The sequence below is a fragment of the Phyllobates terribilis genome, unplaced genomic scaffold (genome assembly GCF_046119375.1).
Source record: "Phyllobates terribilis strain yellow unplaced genomic scaffold, ASM4611937v1 Scaffold_61__1_contigs__length_8056638, whole genome shotgun sequence".
NCBI lineage: Eukaryota > Metazoa > Chordata > Amphibia > Anura > Dendrobatidae > Phyllobates > Phyllobates terribilis.
In genome coordinates, this window is record NW_027362821.1 from 7598741 (window position 1) to 7622550 (window position 23810).

Genomic DNA, 23810 nt, shown 5'->3' on the forward strand with positions numbered 1-23810 from the left:
AAAAGTTGTCAGGTTTAGTTATGAAATGAGCCATTTCTTAATGATTTTGACCTTCTGAATTAAAATCTGACAGTGAAGTGGGCATGACTTGGCATCCGAAGAAGATTGCCCCTTGACTGCAGTGCTCTGGCAGCCTGTGCCATTATTTAGCGACTACCTCAGCACCTGTCCTATTAATATAGCTCCAGCACTGTCCCATTACCCAGGAACGATGACCAGACGGCTCCAGCCATGATATCATTATTGACAAAGCCTTAGGGTCCTGCACCCTAAACACCTTCCACGTGATGTCCTAACCAGAATCCACTTCTTTCATATTAAAGAGTACCTGATCTTCTGCTCAAGAAAGAAATGGAAACTCCCCAAAACTTTCAACCAAGTGAAGATTTTCTATTATGTGTCCTTTACTACCATTTGCTTTTGCAGGAATCTGTCCCCCATTACCTCTAGTCTCAGGGAGAACACGATCATTTACAGTTGGGACTTCCCCTTAAATCTCCTCATTAACCACAGCAATGCCTGGCACTCCATCGCAATATACGAAGAGGGTAGAGACCTACTGAGAAGATGGGACTTCAACATCTCAGATCATCCTCCAGAGGAAAATTTGAACCCATGTCGCAGGGAGAACGTCTGGCAAACTGTCCCTTCCAGAAAAACAGGAAAAGACCGCTGAGGTTACTTAGGCATGTATTTGGGTGTCTGTCGGAGTTGTGTGCCTACCTCGGCATTGACAAAGTACTCTCACATAATTGACCTCTTATTTGTCTTGCTTATCTTTTAAGTTGTTTTTTTCTTTTTTCTTTTTTTTTTGTTTAGTCTATCTGTGGTTTTAGTTAGTGTAACTGATATTCCCCTTATTTTGTTAGTGTCTTAAGTCTATCTCAGATGGCTCTTAACCCTTTACGACCTTGGACGTATCCATATGTCCATGTCGGTAGGTACTAAGGTCCGTCATCTGTCAATTGAAATATAGAAGGCTTCCACGTTACTGGTAGTACAAAGGCTCTGGAAAAGCGTTATGGCTCTCGCCCTCCCAAAAGAAATTCAGCAAATTCTGCGCTCCCAAATCCAAATACCCCCTCCCTTCTGAGCCCCAGTACTTAATCTTTAATGCACATTTGTCAGGGTGATAGCATCCTGACACTCCTTTATTATTCACCAGCTTTCATTGAAGCTTTGCAGGTGATAAGAAACCACTGGAACGTGATGAAAATAACATAGTTCATTTAGCATCATAGGATCCTCGTCCTGTGCAGTCCTGGTGGTCAGTGGTTAGAATGTATTGTAATTGACACAGTCTATTATCACTCCGCCTTCACATCATTGTTGCCTTCTGGGACTTCCGGAAAGCGGCTGTTTCTTCTTGTAACTTTTGAGAATCTCTGGAATTTAGAAATATCAAAAGTCTTTATTAAGATAAAATTCATAATTGCAGTAACTTGATTGAAGTCTTCATTCCCTAATCTAATACCAAATCTGGCAGCTTCTTAACCTATAATATCACAGTGTAACATAGCAATCAGTAATATTCATCAAATTATTATCAAAATATTAATATAAATTATGTTTGGAATAATAAATCAATAATAGATAATTCATTATTAACCAAGTTTTTCATGTGATAGAACATTTTTATATAATAGGTGTAATTACTTTTTCAACCCATAAGTGTCAGTGTGTTTTGATGTAACAAGTCTTTATATCTTTACTAAAATGTTGTGTACTGTGTAAAGGTCACTAAACTTCTCTATGTACGGTATAAAGGTCAATATAATTCCTTATGTTTTGTATAAGCATCACCATAATCCTTTGTATACTGTACTAAGGTCAGTACATTGATCTACTGTATATACACTATAAAGGTCATTAAAATGCTCTGTGAAGTATATAAGACCCTTAGAATGCTCTGTACATTGTATAAAGGTCACTAAAATGCTCTGTGCTCTGTACACGTTAATAGAAAACTCTATACACCATGTAAACACCAATGCGTAGCTTATAAAGGTTGCTAGAATGCTATTTATACTGTACTAGCTGTACTACGCGGCTTCGTCCGGGTTAATAAATGGTGTTAGCAAAATAGAATGTGTTAACAAAAATTTATTCTCCACACAAAAAAAATCAAAACAAATAGATAGAAATGTAATTATTAAGAGACCATATCCATTTTTCCTATCTGAACTTTAGAATTATCCTGATAGTTTATGGTCTGACTGGTAACAAAAGCCAACATGTTTCAAATCTCCAACCATTTCCTGTGCCCTGGTGGAAGAAATAGCAATTCTCTTAGTGGCAAGTCGGCCTTCTCTCTGCTGAGATGACTCATTGGCCCTTGAGGAAGCAGCTGTTCTTCTCTTATCTGCAAGCCTCGCTTCCCTCTCCTCAGAAAGTTCATTGGCCTTTGAGGAAGCAGCTCTTGTTTTCATGTCTGCAAGCCTCACTTCCCTCTCCTCAGAAAGTTCATTGGTTCTTGAGGAAGCAGCTCTTGTTCTCTTTTCTGCAAGCCTCGCTTCCCTCTCCTCAGAAAGTTCATTGGCCCTTGAGGTAGCAGCTCTTGTTCTCTGGTCTGCAAGCCTCGCTTCCCTCTGCTCAGAAAGTTCATTGGCTCTTGATGAAGCAGCTGCTGTTCTCATGTGTGTCAGCCTTGTTTCTCGGTCTTCACATTTTTCATTGGCCTGTAATGCTGCTTTTCTTTTCGCATCAGCTGACATTTGTGCCATGAAATTCCTTTTCTTATGAGGCATTATTGTGGTAAAAATAGTCTGTAACTGGCAGTTTCTATATCCTCTCACATACAAGTAATGTGACTGACATCAGCCTTTCCACCAACACATCCTAACTGACATCTTATTACCTTACACAAGCTTTGTTATACTGAGAATGTCCTTTATGATAAAAAGGAGGAACAAGGAGCAAAATGGTAAAGAGCAATAGAAATTTTAATAATTAAGTTAAATATCCATTTAAGGCAGGAGTCTGCCATAATAACATGTAGCCCTGGTCAGTAAGTAACAAATGCCTTACCAAGGGATAGCCTCTTGAGAAAGCCAAGAAACTGCTAGGCGAAACGTACATTGGGGCTCCTTCTTACCACGGTTTACCACCTTCCCCGTGCTCTCCATCTATCCCTTGGTAAGGCATTTGTTACTTACTGACCAGGGCTACATGTTATTATGGCAGACTCCTGCCTTAAATGGATATTGTGTGTACCCCTGGTTTATATTTTATTTCTTCTTTTTTGCCTGCCGTGCTCTTTCCCATCTTCCTTGCCTTTACCCAATGCAATGGTCTGGGGGTTATGAGCTTATGAGTACTGGGTGTTCCGGATAATATGCACTTTTCTCTCGTTCCATGCTATGACTATATTACCTATGTGATGATGTTTATTTATTGAACTTAATTATTAAAATTTCTATTGCTCTTTACCATTTTGCTCCTTGTTCCTCCTTTTTATCATGTTCTTCGGAGTTGGTATATTTAGGCTGATTCTGGCACTGTCCAACTGCATCAGCCATGTTTCTTTCTGCCTTTTTTTACATATAGGGCCGTTCTGTATGTTCTAATGAGAATGTCCTTTGTTGCCTATATTAACCAATCACAGCTCAGATTAATTAACTGTAGCAAAATAGAAGCTGAGCTGTGATTGGTTGCTATTGGCAGCCTGATAAATCTTTGGGAGATGAGTTTTGTGTGTGCTGAGGGTGGTATATGTGTTCAAGCACGTTGTAGTGTGTGGCGCATTTTGTGTGTGTGTTCATTAGAGATGAGCGGTGTTCGACTGGAACTGTTCACCAATCTCAAATTCGAGCTGTTTTGGGCGGTGTTCGAGTCGTTCGACGAACCCGAACGATTTGAAAAAAATTCGGCTGTTCGAGGTTATGTTCGATAACTGTTCGTGCACCAAAGGCGAAACTGGATTTGTTCACAGTAATACTGTTAATCAATGTTAATAGACAGTTTCAGTGTAAAGTGGGTGGGGGGAGGGGCAGGGGATGGATCTCTGCAGAAATAATGCCTATCTCCATTTTTTTTTTTCTTTCCCGCATTTACAGTGGGGCGGTGCAGTCTGTCAGCCTATCAGCAGCGCACACACGCAGTGAAGTGCTTTTATTTTCACACAAGCAAGGGCATGTGTCATTGGCTGTGTATGTCACATGTCCTTGCCCTATAAGACCCAGCCATTTTCCCCGTCGCCACCATTTTCTCACTGCTTCAGCTGAGTGTTAGACGGCACCGCTGCTTCTGTGTGGGCTATACAGTATAACTGTGTGAATTGGGAGCGAATTTGCTGCTAAATAGACAGATCGGTTTAGGGAGTAGGGACTAGTTGTAATTGCAGCCCTTTTGAGGGCTAGGTTACAGCAGTTCCTAGCACTTTTTGCCAGGCAGGTCTGTGCCAGTGCTGTGCAAGTGTTTTTCACAGCATTTGGCTAAATGTAGCTAAGCCAATCCTTTTGGCCTGTAGCAGTGTCTGTTACTCATTGGAGTAGCCCATCTGAACCAAGCTACACCACCTCTGTATCTAATAATAATTTTTTACTGCATCTAACCCAGTAAATCATTTTGGGCCTGTAGCAGTGTCTGTTACTCATTGGAGTAACCCATCTGAACCAAGCTACACCACCTGTGTATCTAATAACAATTTTTTACTGCATCTATCCCAGTAAATCATTTTGGACATAGTAGCAGTGTCTTGTAGTCAGCAGAGTAGCCCACCTATGAAGCAAGCTACACAGCCTGTGTATCTAATAAAATTGTTTTACTGCATCTAACCCAGCCAATCCTTTTGGGCTAGTACCACAGTTTGGCCACTCAGCTCTGCTCGGTTTCCATCCATCGTTTTTTGTGCAAACAACTACAGAGTTGTCAATTAGTTAACCACCAAAATGAGTGTCAAAAGGCCTGCTGCTGGTGGAAAGGGGAATAGGCGTGTTGGAAATGGAAAAAAAGGTTGTGTCCGTGGGGTAGGTGTTAAAGCAACAGTAACATCTGCAGAAGAAAGACCATCTTCCAGCCAAACTAAGATGTCTACTTCTTTTCGTGGACAATGTGATACGATCCCTTTCTTACGGACACGCCCATCGCTACAAATTCCAGATGAGGCACAAAAACAGCAGGTGCTTCAACGGATATCAAGTGCTCCTTCAAGTGGGCTCTCCTCCACCTCAACTTCAACATCACAAATATTCCAGTCCTCAGAGGTGTCACCCCAATCGCACTTTCTTCCTCACAGCTCCCAAGTCTACAGCTGCCCGTCTGAGTATGGGGTAACACAGATGGTTGAGTCTGCAGAGTTGTTTACTCATACTATAGCCTGGGAATCAGAGGTCTGCTCCAGAGCTTCTGTGAATCCAGACGAGGAAATGATCTGCACTGATACCCAGAATCTTTATGAGTCGGATCCAGGACCAGATGAAGAAGGTTCTGAGCATAATGTAGACCCTCGTTCCCAAACTGTAACTCCTGTTGGTGGAGACAATGATGAAGACGATGATGAGACTCGGATACCTGATTGGAGCGACAACTTGACTTTTCGGTCAGGGCAGGAAGAGGTTGGCTCTGAGGACGACAGGTGTGAGAACGTGATGATGATGAGGTTGGAGATCCCACTTACTGTCAACCCACAGTCAGCCAGTCGATGAGGTCAGCAGAGGAGGTGGACGAGGATGCTATTGACGACGAGGTTAGGTTGCGCTACACCAGCATGTCGCACACAACATCACCGCTTCTTTGAGAAACTCTGTGTGTGACAGGGTGCATTTCACCACCGACACTTGGACGAGTAGGCATGGACAGGGGCGTTACATGTCGCTGACTGGGCACTGGCTAACTATGGTGACAGCAGGACAAGGGGCTGCTGTCCAAATCTTGCCGTCCCCACGATTTGTGCGTCAATCCTCTTTATCTAGAAGTTCCTCCACTGCTTCTGCCTCCTCAACCTCCTCTCGGTCCTCCACTTGCACCCAAAGCCTGTCTGGTCATGCCACAAGCTTTCTAACTGCGCAGAAGGGATCCTGCACACCTCCTTACTATGCTGGCAGCAGGGCTCAACGGCATTAGGCGGTTTTTACTTTGAAATGTCTGGGAAATGTGAGTCACACAGCTGAGGAGTTGTGGTCAGCTCTGGAGACCGAGTTTCATGAATGGTTGGCTCCACTGGACCTGCAGCCAGGGAAGGCCGTGTGCGACAATGCTGCAAACCTGGGTGCGGCCCTTCGCCGGGGCAATGTCACACACGCGCCTTTTATGGCTCACGTGTTGAACCTGGTTGTCCAGCAATTTTTAGCCCACTATCCCGGACTAGATGGCCTTCTGCAGAGGGCACGGTCGCTGTGTGCTCACTTCCGCCATTCGCATCCCGCAGCTCAACGACTTACATCTCTACAGAAGTCGTTGGGCCTGCCAGTTCCCCGGCTGAAATGCGACGTGCCGACACGGTGGAATTCAACTCTGCACATGTTGCAGCGACTGTGGCAGCACCAACGAGCCCTGGTGCAATACGTTCTGACGTATAGCCTGGGCCAACGAGATCCAGAGGTGGGGCAAATCACGCTGCAGGAGTGGTCTCAGATCAGAGACCTATGCACCCTTCTGCACAGTTTTGAAATGGCGACGAAGATGTTTAGTGCTGACGATGCCATTATCAGCATGACTATTCCGGTGATTTACATGCTGGAGCACACATTAAACAGAATTCGGAGTCAGGTGGTGGGACAAGAGGAGGGGGAAGAAGTAGAGGAGGAGTCATATGCGGAAGGGATAACATCTCCAAGGTCCAGACGGTCGGCAGCACCAAGGCGGCAGGCATGGGAGAGTGGGGGAGAGTGATTAACGAGGGCGCATGGTAGCAGCCAAACTGTTGAAGAAGGTGCAGGAGCCGAGGAAGAAGTGAAGGACGAACTGGCGATGGGCATGTAAGACTCATCAGATGAGGGAGACCTTGATCACATTTCTGTTGTGCGAGGTTGGGGGGAGAGGGCAGAGGAAGGAAGCCTGATTCTTACCTCGCCACCAACACAACAAGGACTTGGCCTCCTGGATGCGCAAGACACATGAGTGCCTTCTTGCTGCACTACCTGCAACATGACCCTCGGATTGTCAGAATTCGAAGTAATCCCGACTACTGGGTTGCCACACTCTTAGATCCCCGGAACAAAAGTAAATTTGCTGAAATAATTCCTGCCATAGAAAGGGATTCACGCATGCAGGAGTATCAGCAGAGGCTGTTACAAAATCTTACATGTGCTTTTCCACAAAACACCAGTGGTGCACGTAGTGAATCTCACAGTTCTAACTTGCCAACCGTGGGACTGTCGAGTCTTCATCACTCAAACCATAACAGTAACACCGTATCTGCTGGTAACTGCAATTTTGTGGAATCGTTTCACCACTTTTTTAGACCATCCTTTGCAAGGCCACAGGAGACAAGAAGTCTGACACATAGTCAACGCCTAGAGAGGATGGTACAGGAGTATCTCAAAGTGAACATCGAAGCCATGACTGTGTCACTGGACCCTTGCTCATTTTTGGGATTCCAATCTAGAAAAATGGCCTGAGCTCGCCACTTACTCCTTGGAGATCTTGTCATGGCCCACAACCAGCGTTCTCTCTGTTCAGCGCTGCTCGTGGTGTGCTGACAAATAAGCACACGCCGCTGTCCACTGACAATGTAGACAGACTCGCGTTCATAATGATGAACAAATCATGGATCTGCAAGGACTTTTCTACACCTGTGTCATCCTTAGGAGACTAAAAGCTTGAGGATTTGTGAAAATCACCTCACCAACCATTTTAAGCAACTCTGGGGCAATTGATGCCACTTAAGTGGTGTCTGTGACACAATTTTTGGAAAAAATGGAGACTCTTTTTGGAGTCCCATTGCTGTGTTTTACATGACGTTGGCATTGTCAATTCCAGGTGGGTCGGGTCGCTCCCCCCACCCTTTTAACCGTAAGAAACTACATTCACTATAGCTTGGGGTAACACAGATGGTTGAGTCTGAAGAGCTGTTTACTCATACTATAGCCTGGGAATCAGAGGTCTGCTCCAAAGCTTCAGTGTCTGCTAGTCAGCGTAGTAGCCCAGCTGTGAAGCAAGCTACACCGCCTGTGTATCTAATAACAATTTTTAACTACATCTAGCCCAGGCAATACTTTGGGCCTAGTAGCAGTGTCTGCTAGTCAGCGGAGTAACCCAGCTGTTTTGCAAGCTACACTGCCTCTAGATCTAATTACAAATTTTTAACTTCATCTAGCCCAGGCAATACTTTGGGCCTAGTAGCAGTGTCTGCTAGTCAGCGAAGTAGCCCAGCTGTTAAGAAAGGTACACCACCTGTGCTTTGGACACTTAATCTATTCAAATGAAATGCTTCGGGCCCCCGGGACACTCAGTGAAGAGCATCGGGGAGGCGCCCCAAGGCAAAGGGGCTGGGACTGGCGGTAGCACGCCTTGCGGCGAACCGCCAAGCTCGATTCTTATAAAAGCTTTTTAACTGCAGCAGCTTTAGTTGACTCTACTGGAGCTGGAATTACCGCGGCTGCTGGCACCAGACTTGCCCTCCAATAGATCCTTGAAAAAGGATTTAAAGTGTATTCATTCAAATTACAGAGCTTAGACCTGCCTCCACCGCAGGGGGTCTCGACCCACCAGTGGACCGGCACCAGTATTGGGAGAGGGGGGCTGGCCGTCAGGGTCCATCGCAGCTCTGGCACAAACTCGGCGACACGGAGGTCGCACGGGCAGGAACGGCTTGGCTGTGTCGGCTTCACACTCCAGCGTAGTCCCTTTTCCCGCTCGCGCCCGTAACTTCAAAGGGATACGCAAGCGGCTTTTCTTTCCAGGGCTGTTCCCCGCCCAGCAGGAGGAACGTGGGGGAGCTCAGGCCGGCCTTCCACTTTACTCCCTTACCTTCCTCACCCTCTTTCCTTCTTCCGTTCTCCATCTAACCCCTCGGCTCTGTGGTGTCCGCTCTCCCTCCAGCTCTCTCCTTCTCACAGGTGGACTATCACATGTATTCACACTGTGGCGAATCTTTTGGGCCCAGGCATAAGAAGTCGTCGAGCTAATGGATAATATATGCCCCCTTAGAAACGTCCATGACGACCAGTCGAGGAAGCAACTAAACGCCTCAAATAGTGAGCAGGATCTGGAGCACCCCATGGGCAAGCAGCGATCTATATAGAATGCTACTCCCCAGAAGCAGCCCAATAGGCGGACACTATTCGGAGGCACAGGTAGTAAGTAACCGGAACGCCCCCTCAATGTCTGTTTTGGCCATTAGGGTGCCCCTTCCCAACTTCTTGACCCGCCTGATTGCCTTGTCAAAGGATGTACAGTATATACTATGTTGTCGTTTACTGACCTGCCCCTTGGATATGACAAATGGTGGATTAGTCTGAATGTATTGGGTTCCGTTTTTGGCACGACTCCCAACGGGGATACCACTACGTCTTGTAAGGAAAGTGTTCTGAATGGAACCGCCATTATACCTAGAGATATTTATTTTTTTAATTTTCTTGTCACGACGTCTGGGTGTTGGTAGGCTTTTAGATTTTTACTCCAGCCTTTCTTGATTTTAAAAGGGCATGACATGCCTATATCTGTGTCTCCTCCTCCTTTTACTCCTCCACCTCTTTTCTTTTCACATGACTGTATGTACTTGTCACTTTTCCATGTGTTAGTTGTGTCTTCTGAGCAGTTTGTCAGGTTTTGGACACCTTTGAACGTGTTTTCTATGTGTTTTCTATGTGTTTCTATGTATTTTTGTTTGCCTGCCATTGGTTTTAACGGTGTTCGACGAACCCTTCGAAGAACAGTTGGGCGAACATACCGGTGTTCGAACCGAACCGAACCTGAACACTATGGGGGTGGCTCAACTCTAGTGTTCATATCCCCGTGTGTGGTGAGTATCCCATGTCGGGGCCCCACCTTAGCAACTGTACGGTCTATACTCTTTGGCGCCATCACTCTCATTCTTTAAGTCCCCCTTGTTCACATCTGGCAGCTGTCAATTTGTCTCCAATACTTTTCCTTTCATTTTTTCCCCATTATGTAGATAGGGGCAAAATTGTTTGGTGAATTGGAACTCGCTTGGTTAAAATTTCGCATAACACAACATAGGCTATGACGCTCTCGGGGTCCAGACGTGTGACTGTGCAAACTTTGTGGCTGTAGCTGCGACGGTGCAGATGCCAATCCCGGACATACACACATACAGTACAGACCAAAAGTTTGGACACTCCTCATTTAAAGATTTTTCTGTATTTTCATCACTATGAAAATTGTACATTCACACTGAAGGCATCAAAACTATGAATTAACACATGTGGAATTATATACTTAACAAAAAAGTGTGAAACAACTGAAAATATGTCTTATATTCTAGGTTCTTCAAAGTAGCCACCTTTTGCTTTGATGACTGCTTTGCACACTCTTGGCATTCTCTTGATGAGCTTCAAGAGGTAGTCACCGGAAACGGTCTTCACTTCACAGGTGTGCCCTGTCAGGTTTAATAAGTGGGATTTCTTGCCTTATAAATGGGGTTGGGACCATCAGTTGTGTTGTGCAGAAGTCTGGTGGATACACAGCTGATAGTCCTACTGAATAGATTGTTAGAATTTGTATTTGTGTTGAGAAGTCTGGTTCAATCCAGCCCTTGTTCATTTTTATAAGAGTCAGCCTGTCAGCATTTTTAGTTAACAGGCGGATGCTCCTATCAGATATATCAGTTATAATGCCCCGGCGGCACTAAAAATCCTCTTTGACAAAACGCTAGCGGCAGGGCAGGCCAGGACTTCCAAGGTGTAGAGAGCCAGTTCATGCCACGTGTCCAGCTTGGATACCCAATAATTATAAGGCACAGAGGAATCATCGAGGATTTTGGTACGGTCGGAAAGGTATTCCTTCTGCATCTTCCCAAATTTTTCCCTCCTTGTGAGAATACTACTCGCATCAGGGCTTGTGCGATATTAGGGTCTGAGAAAACTGTGCCAGAACTTTGACAGTGTTCCTTTGCCTCTGCTGGATTGGATTTATGTCTGTCTCACCTGTACTCCTTGGTTGTCCAACGAACTGTGACCTCTGCTTCCAGAGTTTTCAGATGGGCATTTTTTTAATAATTCCACAACAAGGGCCTTCTGGTACTACCCCATTTTAGCAGACCTGTCCGCTGCAGGAATAAGAGATAGAAAGTTCTCCTTGTAGCGTGGGTCTAGAAGTGTCATCAACCAGTAATCTCTGTAATAGGATGAAGTTGGTGCCTGGAATAAAAACCGTGCTCCTCCGTGGTGAAGAAATTTGACGAGAGATTGTATATAATTAACAATCTTGTAGTTTATTACTAAAAGCTACGATTGCTGCGCGTTTCGTGGACGTCCCGTCCACTTCCTCAGGTACATAGCTGATGTAGACCGATTCATCAAACGGTCTTATATACATAAATCCACACGTGGTAAAAAAAGCCCGCTGTTATTCTTGGTGCCAAAAACAACAATCGGTTTACAGAAAAAAAAAAATGAAATATTGATGAATAGTTTAAATGAAAATATTGATCGACTAGTTACACTCTTATGGATATATAATAAAAACCATAAAACAAGTAATATAACCTCTGGAATTGAATCATCCAAATACAAAATATAATTACAATATAATATAAATACAATCTCTCGTCAAATTTCTTCACCACGGAGGAGTGCAGATTTTTTCCCGGCACCAACTTCATCCTGAATACCTCAATGGCAGGACATAAGCTGAGGGCTGGAAATTTCTTAGATTTGTTAAATAGATTATGGAGAAAGTCACTAACCTCTGAATTACTTTCTGCCTCCAGAGATTCCAGGGTTTCCAATGCTTCCCTTTCTTCTCTGGTAGGAAATAGGTCATGTAACGCTGTTTTGTAATGTAATTTTTTGTAAATGAGTTTCCTTGCAAATAGATGTGTATCTTTCACAGTCGTGAACTTGTCTAGGTGATGAGCGGGAGAATAGATAGGGCCCTTCTCTAAGAGTGTTAGTTGAGTTGTGGATAAGGTATGGGTAGACAAATTAATTACCTTATATCTGTCACCACTTACCTTTTATATGCAGCTGGTATCTCTTCTTTGTCCAGACGTTTAGTATATATTGATCTGGATATTTTGGTTGTTTAACATAACTTACAAGCACAGTATACAATCATGCATATGTGTTATCCTGGCACAACGCTCCCCAAAGAGCCTCACGCGAAACGCGCGTCGGGGCCCCAGCAAGACACCTGAATTGATAATATTGTCACTTCTTTTCATGTACCCATATTTGTGGACTCACATGGTTGTCTCTCTGTCCTTTGTGTGGTTTTCACCTATGACCTACTATTTTATTGGTTGTGCTCTATTTAGGAGTGTCCGTGGGACCTCCTTTTTATATCTTTGATACAAAATAAAACAGATCTTTTATCTGGAATCATTATGATGTTGACCTGACTCTTTTTTGGGCTCTGTCACGCCACTCTTTTTGTAGGTTGTGCATTGTGTATAATGTAGCAACAGATTATGGGAGTACGGAGAGAGGCAGGGTTTCATATCCAGTACCATAATATATAAAACAGCTCTTTTTAGAGCAAAATAATATTCCTCAGTACCAGCTTATACTAAACAATTTTTTCAGCTAAATAATATTCCTGGCCTATTGCTGAAATAGCGTATATTTATCTAGCAATTGTGCGACTGGCACAAAGCCTCCTGAGATACGCAAACGTCACTATTTACCAGTAATTTTCCTGAGTCTGCAGTTGCAGTGTCTAATAAAGCTAAAAAAAATTACTCACACATTGCTACATACAGGGACTTAATACATAACACATCTGTGACGGTATTTGTGAAAAATAAAGCCAGGGATTTTTTTTCATAAAGCATTCAATATGGGAAAGGGTGACTTTAAGGAACGGGGATGTGGATGTGGTGGTGCCCAAAGATCAGAAGTAGTGATGAGCGAGCGTGCTCGACACTGCTCGGTACTCACCTGAGGATCTCGCTGCTCGACATGCTTGGCGAGTATTTCCGGGATGCTTGGGCGGGAGCTCGGGTCCCTGCCCTGCATGTCTGGTACTCTTAAGAGAGCCAGTGAACATGCAGGGATTGTCTGCCACTCACTGTAATACCGTAGCCATCTTGGTTGTGGCATTAGAGTGATTGGCTGGCCGCATATCGTCATCGGGTATATATAAGACCTGGTGCCCCTATGCTCTTCACAGTCTAACCTGGAAACAAGCAGAGTAGGGAGAGGTGCTGCTGTGTGAAGGACAGAATTGGCGGTGTAATAGTTAGGTATAGGTATTCCACACCAAGATAGATATCCATCTGAACTAACAGTCCTTCTGAGGACTAATCCAGCTGCATATATTCAGTGGTGATAGCAGGAGTTAGGCAGGCAGGTTTTGTGGACACTGTATACAGCACAATAGGGTCCATTGCACGTTATGTCTGCTCCTGCTGTTACAGATATCTGTAGACATGGCCCCAGATATCAGGGGCCAGGGCTAATTTTTTTTAATCTTAATCCTGATTAGTAGCTTAAAAAGCAATACAGTACACCATTTTGCTGCTCCATATGCTTGTTAGCAGAATACAGGCATTTTGTTTTATTTTATTCACATTGCTGTATTGTAAAGCGGAGACAATTTTCCATCATCACACCTGATCCCATATTACTGCCGTAATAATAGACATTTTGTTGAGCGTGCGAAATATACTCTATTTAAAGTCAGCCAGCTGTGTGTTGTTGAACCTATTCACACTTGGTGGTTGAACAATGCTATACTAAGAGGCCCCAGCCTAAAACCATGGTCGTCACACCTGATCCCATATTACTGACATAATAAGACATTTTGTGGAGCATACCAAATATACTCGATTTAAAGTCAGCCAGCTGTGTGTTGTTGAACTTATTCACACTTGGTCACTGAACAATACTACACTACAAGGCCACAGCCTAAAACTGTGGTCGTCACTAGTGTTGAGCGAATTTGTTCGGCGAATGTGCGAAAGTTTCAAATTCGGCACGAATATGACACGTTCGGATTCGTGATCACAAAGGCGAGCAAACTTTCTTAAAATCTGAAAAGTTTAAGAATTTGCACGGGACCATGAATACAGGGCAACCACGACGTTTTGAACAGTTTTGCTAGCATAGTGCAAGTGTATGATGGGCGGTGATATGTGTCGGGTGAGTGTGGGGGCTGTGGAGAGCTTAGAACAGGTCAGATCAGCGGCGCACTTTTCTTTTTTCCTGTGGGCGGTAACTTTAACTGAGGAAAGCGCAGCCAGCCAATCATAGCGCAGGAAGCATTTACACAGTCCAGACATAAGGGCTTCTGCAATTGGCTGCAGAAATCACATGTCCTCTCAATATAAAAAGCGGCCATGTTCCCTCAGCTCCATTATATCCATGTCACTGCTGGACGCAGACGCAGCTCAGTGTTCTCCTGTGTAATGAGAGATATTAGCTAGATAGATGGGCGCTTGTGTGGTAGTCAGATAGTGTAGATAATTCCTGGCCTGTGTACCTCTGCAACCGCTGGGGCAGCACATTTTTGGTGTTCTTGTGCAAGTACTGAGATTCTGACAGAAACAGAGGGCCAATGCCATACAATAGTGCTGTGCACCGCTGGTATAGAGCTCCATGTCTCAGTACACCTTGAATCTTTTTTTGCACTTGCTAATGTGATCAAGCAAGCGCAGTGCACCTTTTCATTTAGTGGGGTTGAAATTGTGTTCTGCTATTTTTCTGTTGCTATTGTGATATTGAAAGCTGTGTGCACTAAATATTTTTTTAGTGTCAGATACTATTTTAGTGGAGTTGAACTTCAGGTGGTTTCAGAGTGAAAAAATACATTTTCACTCTTGCTACGCCCAGTCCAAAAAATGTTTTTTCCTGTGCCAAAAGTCATACAGTGCTATAAGCCTGCTACTACGTCAGTGGCGGTCAAATTCAGCTTGTACGCACAGTCAAACCTATATATATTTTTGGTTGGCAGACAGAGTCCACCAAAAGTTTTTTACTGTGGCAAAGTTGATCCAGTCTGTTAAAAGGCGGATCCTATTTTAGTGGAGTTGAACTTGTCCTGGTTTCACCGTAAAAAAAACAAAAACTTCTCTTACCTGGCCCAGTCCAAAAAATATTTTTTCCTGTGCCAAAAGTCATAGAGTGCTATAAACCAGCTACTACGTCAGTGGTGGTCAAAGTCAGCTGGACGCAGAGCTTATGCAGAGTAACCCAAATATATTTTTAGCTCTGAGTAAAGTGATACAGCTGGCTAGATCTGAGTTTGAAATACTTTGGAGCATATATTCTATGTCATACTGGCCTCATCCACATTCAAAAAAAATAATTTCTTCTGTTCCTAAAGTAATACAGCAGGGGACATCTCAGTTTGAAATTGTTTGGAGAACATCTCGTAGGTTTTATCGGCCTCATGCACACTAACAAATTTCTTTTGTCTGTTAGTAATGTTATACGGCAGGCCATATCTTACCTTGTCATTTAGTGTCACTGAAATTCAGGTGTGTGCTGAGCTATTGCACAGGAAAAAAACGTATTTTTCTTTAGTTAATTGTTTGTTCCTACGTCTGTATCTGACCAACATGAGTGGGAAAAAGAGAGGGCGTGGTAGAAGGGGGAATAGGCTTGGTGTTCAAGGTGTATGTGGGGTATGTGGTAATGTTAGTGAAAGCACTAGTGAACCAACACAAACAGGTCCTATCCAAAGACAACTGACAACTTATGTTAGTCCTTTGGCAGCCGCACAGCGATACGCCTTGTTGATAAGGCCCAGAAAGAGCAGGTGCTCCAGTGGATGGCAAGCTCTGCTTCCAGTGGCGTCTCCGCCTCTTCCTCCACCTCAACATCACACGCAGTACAGTCCTCAGAGGTGGCACCCCAATTACTCATGTTTTCCCCTCGTCACAACTGCCCAGCTGACTGTAGCGAACCACAGATGGGCGAGTCTGTAGAACTATTCACCCATTCTACACCATGGGCATCAGAAGTGTACTCCAAACAGTCACAGAGTCAAGGGGAGGAAAGCATCTGCACCGATGCCCAAAATTTTTTTAGCTTGGATTCGGGGCAGGACGAAGTAGGGTAAGAACAGGTTCCTGAACCTCATCACCAGACGTTAACCACAGGGGAGGGAGGTGATCCAGATGAGACTTGGATACCTGAGGCTCATGCGGATTGTACTGTGCTGTCAGGGCAACAAGAGGAGAGGGGTCACTGAGGGCGGGGAATGGGATAACACATTGGATGATGACGAGGTTGAAGATCCTACTTGGTGTGAACTCAGAGTGACGCAGCGGAGTAGCTCATCAGAGGAGATGGAGGAGGAAGACGAGGAGGTTACATTTCACCCTATGGCACAGACATGGAGTGATGCAAGCACGAGGAGCACTGCATCCTTCCTTGTCTAAATCTACGTGTGCCTGGGTGCATTTCACCACAGACACCTTGACGACTAAGCATAGCCAAGGGCGTTACATCTCGCTGACTGGGCACTGGGTGACTCTGGTGGCCGTGGGGGAAGGGGCTGATCCACAAATCTTGGAATCCCCAAGGCTTGCAGAAGAAACCTCTGCATTTCCCACTTCCTCCCCTGCTTATGCGTCCTCCACCTCCTCTAGGGCCTCCAACTGCACAAACAACCTCGGCCTTAACGAGACACGCATTCCAAGGGTGCGGAGCGAATACACACCACCTCCATAATGCGCAGTCAGGGCTCACCATAATCAGGCAGTCTTCAAATTAATATGCCTTGGAAATCGCAGTCATACAGGTGAAGAGTTGTGGGCAGCTCTCCAGGCTCAGTTTGAGCAATGGCTGTCTCCGCTGAATCTAGAGCCAGGGAAGGCCATGTGCGATAACGGTGCGAACCTGTTAGCGGCCCTAGGCTGAGGCAAGCTCGCACACGTGCCTTGCATGGCTCACGTAATCAACCTGGTGGTACAGCGATTTCTCCGCCACTATCCTGGCCTGGATGAGCTGCTTCACAAAGTACAGAAGCTGTGTGCTCACTTCTACCGTTTGCAACCCTCATGTCATGGTAGAAGTGGAGGGTACAGTCAGCGTTCCCACGTTAGGCCTAACGTGGGAACGCTGCCTGTACCCTCCACTTCTACCATTTATGGGACTCCCCATCTAGAGACACCCCTGATACAGGAACTGCAGCTCTTCACAGGCTGATGAACCCCTGTCTTTTGTTAAGCTTCTGACTGCAACTTCTCTCTACATTCTATGGTGCCTTCCTACTAAAACAAACTTGATACAATAGCGACTTAATGAATAAGGCCAGTGTGGCCGAAACGTCTACCTATTGTCGCCTTCACCACTGTTATTTTTCCTACATTTCATTTGTATGAATAAATTGGCACTAAAAAGCAAAAACTTCCTATGAGTTTGCGATGAATTAATTTTTACGTGATTTGAGGACATTTCCAGTCCATTGCATCTGCACCTCAACTCTATTTGACAGTGTGCACGCTAATTTTCTATTTTCTGCCTAGCAGGGGTCAGAGACGCCGATGCTACAGTACCCCCCCCCCTTTACGCCCCCTCTTTTTTAGGCCAGAAAGAAATTTTTCAAGGCGAAGCGGGCATGGATGTTCTCCCTGGGTTCCCAAGTTCTTTCTTCTGGGCCAAACCCCTTCCAATCCACCAGAAAAAAGGTTTTTCCTCTTACCCTTTTGGTGGCCAGAATATTCTCTACCTCAAAAACGTCCTCAGCGGAAACCGGAGCAGAGGAAGAACCTGGATTGTTGGAAAAAGAATTAAAGACAACTGGTTTGAGGAGAGATACGTGGAAGGAGTTGGGAATCCGTAAGGTGGCTGGGAGTTTTAACTTGTAGGCCACTGGATTGATTTGTTTAAAGGACTTCAAATGGACAGATGAACCGAGGGCCCAACTTGTAGGAAGGTATTTTGAGCCGAACGTGTTTGGAGGAGAGCCAAACCTTGTCTCCCAGACGGAATTGAGGCGGATCCAGACGTCTCTTGTCAGCATATCTCTTCATCCGCTGGGAGGACTGAAGAAGTGCGGACCTAATATTCTCCCAAATGGTGGAAAAATCGCTGACCAGAGACTCCGCGGCAGGGTTGTCCACAGAAGCGGAGACGGGAAACGGAATTCGGGGATGTTGACCATAGACTATAAAGAACGGAGACTTGGAAGACGATTCGCTCTCATCGTTGTTGTAGGAGAATTCGGCCCATGGCAGGAGATCCACCCAATCAGTATGGTGAGCGTTAACAAAGTGCCGGAGGTAGCTGGTAAGGATCTGGTTTATCCGCTCCACTTGACCATTGGACTGTGGATGGTAAGCAGAGGAGAAATCCAGGGTGACATCCGCAGCTTACACGTAGCTCTCCAGAAACGTGAGGTGAACTGAACCCCTCGATCGGACACGATGTGGAGGGGTAGGCCATGGAGACGGAAGATGTGAAGGAAGAAGTCCTTAGCTAACTCAGATGCAGACGGGAGACCAGGCAGAGGGATGAAGTGAGCCATTTTAGAAAAGCGGTCGGCGACCACCCAAATGACAGTACAACTGGCAGAGACAGGGAGATCTGTAATAAAGTCCATAGCAATGTGTTGCCACGGGGCATCAGGTATGGGAAGAGGCAGGAGATGACCGGCTGGTAGATGTCTGGGAACTTTGTTGCGGGCACAGGACGAACAGGCTGAGATGAAGTCTACCACATCCTTGCACAGGGTAGGCCACCAGTAATGCCGGGTGATGAGCAGGAAGGTCTTCTTTTGGCCAGCATGGCCGGCTAGTTTAGATGAATGACCACAGCGAAGAACTTTCTCACGATCTGGTACTGATACAAACTTCTTAACGGGTGGAAGACGAGTCAGATCCAAGGGGGCCACCTTCATCACCTTGGAGGGGGTCGATGTTGTGCATAGGCTCCTCCTCTTTATCGGAGAAGAGGAAGGATCCGGACAAGGCGTCGGCTTTGACATTCTTGTCCGCTGGGCGGAAATGTAGGATGAAGTCGAAGCGGGCGAAGAACAAAGACCACCGGGCCTGACGCGGATTGAGTCTTTGGGCATTTTGGAGATATGCCAGGTTTTTGTGATCCGTATAGATGATCACCGGGTATAGAGCCCCATCAAGCAGGTAGCGCCACTCCTCCAGCGCCAATTTAACGGCTAACAATTCTCGGTCTCCAATGGAGTAGTTGCGCTCAGACGAGGAGAAGAGTTTGGAGAAGAAGTCACAGGTTACCATTCTCCCGGATGAAGACTTTTGGGTGAGCACCGCTCCGGCTCCGGAGGAGGAAGCATCAACCTCCAGGTAGAATTGTTTGTTGCAGTCCGGACGGTGCAGAACCGGGGCAGAGGAGAAGGCTTGCTTTAAGGAGAGGAAGGCCTCCTCAGCTTCGGGCGACCATACCTTAGGATTTGCTCCCTTATGGGTGAGCGCAGAAATGGGAGCAGTCCGGGAAGAGAAGTGCGGAATGAAGAGACGATAGGAGTTGGCGAAGCCCAGGAATCGCTGAATCGCCTTCAACCCCTCCGGACGGAGCCACTTTAGGACAGCAGAGAGCTTCTCGGGATCCATTTGTAAGCCTGTCTGGGAGATAACGTAGCCCAGGAATGGAAGAGAGGTTTGCTCGAAGCCTAAGCAGGACCTGATGAACATCCCTCCGGTGTGTGGGAAGATCCGGAGAGAAGACCAAGATATCGTCCAGGTATACCACCACGCAGGAGTAAAGAAGATCACGGAAGATGTCGTTGACCAGTTCTTGGAAGACAGCGGGAGCATTGCAGAGACCGAAGGGCATCACACGGTATTCATAGTGACCGTCCCGGGTATTGAATGCAGTCTTCCACTCGTCACCTTGACGGATTCAGACCAGGTTATACGCTCCACGTAGATCCAGCTTGGAAAAGATCCTGGCGCCCTTAAGGTGATCAAATAACTCGGAGATGAGCGGCAGGGAATATTTGTTTTTTACGTGATCTGATTGAGTCCTCTATAATCAATACAGGGGCGTAGCGAGCCATCCTTCTTCTTGACAAAGAAGAATCCGGCTCCAGCCGGGGAGATAGATTTCCGGATGAATCCCCTAGCCAGATTATCCTCAATGTATTCAGACATGGCCCGGGTTTCGGCCGCCGACAACGGGTAAATACGCCCACGGGGTGGAGTGGCGCCAGATACCAGGTCGATCGGGCAATCATATGGCCTATGAGGTGGCCGTGTCTCTGCTTCCTTTTTACCGAAGACATCCGCGTAGGACCAGTAAGGAGCCGGTAGACCGGGTAAATTAGCTGGGGTAGGTAGTGGATGAGTCGGGCGAACCGGAACCAGGCAGGTCCTATGGCAGTCCTGCCCCCATCGGAGTACTTCACCGGATTGCCAGTTCAGCACGGGTTCATGTGTCTGGAGCCAGGGTAGACCTAGCAATAGGGAGTGTGAGAGTCCGGACAGCACATGGAAGGAGATCTTCCCTGAGTGCAGCATTCCCACCTGCAGGGTTAGGGGCTCAGTGATGAGCAGGATGGTCACCGGAAGGAGTCTTTCATCCACGGAGCCGACAGACAATGGTTCAGCCAGAGGTTTGGTGGGAATTCGGTATCTCTCTACCAGGGACTGGGAAATGAGGTTTCCAGCAGCTCCAGAATCCAGATGAGCAGTTTCAAAGAGACGGTTCTCTCCCCAGGAGATAGAGACAGACAAAGTCAGGGATGGAGAGGGCTTACTTTTGCCTAGGGCGACCTCTCCAAGTGGTCCTAGGCACTGAAGTTTCCTGGCCTCTCCGGGAAGGAACGGATCAGGTGCTCTTTACTGCCACAATAGAAACAGCTCCCCTCGGCTCGACGTGACTCTTGGCGAGATTTGACCATCTTGGTCTGGTCGATCTGCATGGGTTCGGGCGAGTGCGCCCAGGGAGTGACTGGTTGAGAGGCAGGTCTCTGGAAAGTAGGAGCAAGGCGGGAGAACTTTCTCTCCCGGGTGGTCTCTTTGGTGCTTTCTTGGAACCGGATGTCAGTCCGGGTAGCGAGTGACACCAGGTCATCCAGGGTGGTAGGAATGTCCCGACCGGCTAGCTCATCCTTAATCCGACCGGAAAGACCCTCCCTGAAGACGGACAATAGAGCCTCGTTATCCCAGGCAAGCTCAGAAGCGAGGGTACGGAACCATATGGCATATTGGCCCACGGTGAGACTCCCTTGGTGGAGACGTAGCAGAGAGGAGGCTGAAGAGGTTTTTCGCCCTGGTTCATCGAAGACTTTCCGGAAAGCAGCGAGGAAAGACGACAGGTCGGACACCAGGGGATCCCCTCTCTCCCACAAGAGATTTAGCCATACCAGTGCTTCCCCAGTGACATGGGACATGATGAATGCCACTTTGACCCGGTCGGAGATGAACTGATGTGCCAAGAGTTCAAAGTGCAGGGTGCACTGGTTTATGAAACCTCGAGCTAAGGCGGGGTCGCCACCAAAACGAGGAGGTGCAGAAAGGCGGGGACCGGGGCTGGATGCCATGGTATTAGTGGGCAGCGGCGCTGCCGGAGCGGGAGTCGTACGACTCGAGGTGGACGAAGGAGGAACAGGCAGTGTGTCCAGGTGGGAGTTGACACTCCGCAGGAAGTTCAGGATGGTTTCCTGTTGGGATCTCTGACGGGACACCTCCTGGTATAGGTCTGAGAGCGAGGGAGCTTGGGTGCCACCGGGTTCCATGGCCCGAGCAAACTGTTACGGATCTGGGTGGTGGAACCTCTGTGCCACGGTGCAAGGAGGGACCCAGAGGGGCATAACTAAGTATCAACTCAGACCGACCCTGGTCGTACGGCGGCTAACGACTCCGTGACCAGGGAGGGACCGAGCAGAGGGACCAGGTGCTACTCTGGGGATGACCTTGTAAGAGAGCAGGTGGCTCCCACGGGTCAGAAGACTGGGACTGACCGGTATAGCGGATGGGCACAACAAGCAGGCAGAAGTCTCTGGGTTAGTTGACGGGTGGTCATGGCATGTGACGGCAGAGCAGGCTGAAGTCTCTAGGTTAGCAGACAGGTAGTCACAGCAGGTGACAGCAGGAGCCTCCAGGTAGGCTATCAGGTGGTCACGGCAAGTGACGGCAGAGCCTCCATGTAGACTAGCAGGTAACAGGAGGGTAACAGGCGAGTGCTCCCAGGTGAGCAGACTAGCAGGCACGGCAGGTATCAGGCAGGTAACTGGCAGGTGCTTCCTGGTAATCAGGCGGACTTGCCCATAGACAGACTGGCGGGTTGAACGGAAGACAGACTGTCGGGCTGGAGAGTAGTCAGACTGGCGGACTGGAACAGTAGTCAGGCTGGCAACTGGACCTGAGGGCTGAAGCAGAGGTAAGTATGCTGTGCATCAACTATTGCTCGGGCACCTCCATTTTGGAGGAGGTGCCTTATATATGGGAGGTCCTCTGGTTATTGGTCGGGGACTCCTTAGGACGATGCGCATGGCCCCTTTAAGAGAGAGGGAGTGCACGCGCCCCAAGCACAGTGCCCGGGAAGCTGCGCGCGCCGGCAGCAGCAGGAAGAGGAGCGCAGGAGGACGCCGCGTGGGGAGCGGGGAGGTGAGAGGGACGGCGTCTCTGCCTAGCAGGGGGCAGAGACGCCGATGCTACAGTGTAGTTTTCAAAATGGTGTTACTTGTGGGGATTTTTCACTATTTAGGCACATCAGGGGCTCTCCAACATGACATGGCGTCCACTAACGATTCCAGCCAATTCTGCATTCCAAAAGTCGAATGGGACTCCTTTCCTTCCGAGCCCCCAAACACTAGCTTTCCACCACATATGGAGTATCAGCGTATTCAGGAGAAATTACACAACAAATGGTATGGTGCATTTTCTCTTTTTATTATTCTGAAAATGCTAAATTTGGGCATAAAACAGAAGTGTTGTGGTAAAAATAAGATTTTTTTATTTTCTCGGCTCAACGTCATAAACTTCTGTGAAGCACTTGTGGGTTCAAGGTGCTCACCACATATCTTGATAAATTCCTTGACGTGTCTAGTTTCCAAAATGGGGTCACTTGTGGGGGTTTCCACTGTTGAGGCACATCAGGGGCTCTTGAAACGCAACATGGCGTCCACTACCGATTCCAGCCAATTTTTTGTTGCAAAAGTCGAATGTGCTCCTTTCCTTCCGAGCCCTGCCGTGCCCCCAAACACTAGTCTTCCACCACATATGGGATACCAGCGTATTCAGGAGTAATTGCACAACAAATTGCATGGTCTATTTTCTCATGTTAGATTTGTGAAAATGCAAAATTTTGGACAAAAGTCAAATTTTTGTTGGAAAAAATAAAATGTTCATTTTTTTCCATTCACATTCCTGTGAAGCACCTGAAGGGCTAATAAACTTCATGAATGTTGTTTTGAGCACCTTGAGGGGTTCAGGTTTTAGAATGGTGTCACTTTTGGTATTTTCTGTCATATAGACCCCTCAAAATCGCTTCAAATGTGATGTGGTCCCTAAAAAAATGGTTTTGTAAATTTTGTTGGAAAAATGAAAAATCGCTGGTCAACTTTTAACCCTTATAGCTACCTAATAAAAAAAAAATTTGGTTCCAAAATTGTGCTGAAATAAAGTAGATATGTTAGACATGTGGAAAATGTTATTTATTAACTATTTTTTGTGAAATATCTCTCTGATTTAAAGGCATAGGAATTCAAAGTATGAAAATTGTGACATTTTAGAAATTTTCCATTTTTTTTTTCACAAATACACGCAAGTCATGTCAAAGAAATTTTACCAATGTTGTGAAGTACAACATGTCACAAAAAAA